Below are 1,575 nucleotides of genomic sequence, written 5' to 3'. Positions count from 1 at the left end.
TCATCTGTCTGACCAAAGACTCACATCCAGGATAATCATGGTATCATGGAGAGGGATTTACTTTATACTCACTCTATTTTGGGGAAGCACTTTTGGAGAGGGATTTACTTTATACTCACTCTATTTTGAGGAAGCATTTTTGGAGAGGGATTTACTTTATACTCACTCTATTTCAGGGAAGCATTTTTGGAGAGGGATTTACTTTATACTCACTCTATTTTGGGGAAGTATCTTTGGAAGCATTTTCATGTTAGGTCCCTTTTCACCTTTGATGTTTGTAAACCCATCTTGGTGTCACTGGATCAACAACTGCCTTGTGGCAACCCGGCTCACACTACCTGTGGCACTGCTGGAGACCATGTTTGGTGTAAAAGTGATTATAACAGGTGAAGCATTTGTTCCTGGAGAAAGAACTGTTATCATGAATCCTCCAACAAGAATGGACTGAATATTTCTGTGGAATTGTCTGATGAGACATAACTACCTCAGATTAGAAAAAATTTGCCTCAAAGCCAGTCTCAAAAGTATTCCTGGATTTGGTTGGGCCATGCAGGCTGCTGCCTATATCTTCACTCACAGGAAATGGAAGGATGACAAGAGTCATTTTGAAGACATGACTGATTATTTTTGTGATATGCATGAACCACTTCAACTCCTCATATTCCCAGAAGGGACTGATCTCACAGAAAATTGCACGGCTCGAAGTAATGAATTTGCTAAAAAGAATGGACTTCAAAAATATGAAAATGTCTTACATCCAAGAACTACAGGCTTTACTTTTGTGGTAGACTAAGAGAAGGTAAGAACCTAGACGCTGTCCATGACACCACGGTGTCATATCCTCATATCATTCCTCAGACAGAGAGGCAACTCCTCCTCAAGGACTTTCCCAAGGAAATCCACTTCCACGTCCACCGATACCCAGCGGACACCCTCCCCAAGTCCAAGGAGGACCTCCAGCTCTGGTACCACAAGTGGTGGGAGGAGAAAGAAGAGAGGCTGCACTCCTTCTACTGGGGGCAGAAGACTTTTTACTTTATGGGACAGACTGTATTTCCACCTTGCAAGTCTGAGCGCAGGATCCTTCTGGTCAAATTGCTCCCTATACTGTACTGGACCCTGTTCAGCCCTGCAGTGTGCCTGCTCATCTATTTGTACAGTCTTGTTCGGTCGTATTTTATAATCATCATTATCATCTTCGTGCCGCGGGACAGAATATTTGGTGAACTGGAGATCACTGAACTTGCATGTTTTTTAGACAAACAGCCACATTTAAATACAAAGAAAAATGAGTAAGATTGTAAGGTTCAGTCTAAAAACCTAGGAGATATTCTGTAAATGTTTACAAATGTCTAAGTCTTTGTAAAATGAGATGCATTTTTGCACAACTATGTCAAATATTTCTTACTACCATCATTATTTGTTAAAGATATTTTGCACTTAGTTTTGTGGAAAAATACTGCTACACATACAATTTTTTTTTTTAAATCTCTGAATGTAATTTCAACATTGCGTAGCAGGGAGCGACCCCTGTGAAATAACTTAGGCCAGAGTATTAGTAAACAATCGTCAGGC

The 1,575-nt window shown here is 40.6% G+C and overlaps 1 pseudogene; it reads left to right on the top strand.

Moving 5' to 3' along the window:
- The first annotated feature begins 539 nt into the window (after nt 1–539).
- On the top strand, nt 540–1,296 carry LOC137764921 (lysocardiolipin acyltransferase 1 pseudogene; annotated as a pseudogene).
- The last annotated feature ends 279 nt before the right edge of the window (nt 1,297–1,575 follow it).

The sequence above is a fragment of the Eschrichtius robustus genome, chromosome 5 (genome assembly GCF_028021215.1).
Source record: "Eschrichtius robustus isolate mEscRob2 chromosome 5, mEscRob2.pri, whole genome shotgun sequence".
In the NCBI taxonomy this organism is placed as follows: domain Eukaryota; kingdom Metazoa; phylum Chordata; class Mammalia; order Artiodactyla; family Eschrichtiidae; genus Eschrichtius; species Eschrichtius robustus.
The sequence above is the reverse complement of the archived record's forward strand: the minus strand, read 5'-3'. Positions and strand labels throughout refer to the sequence as shown.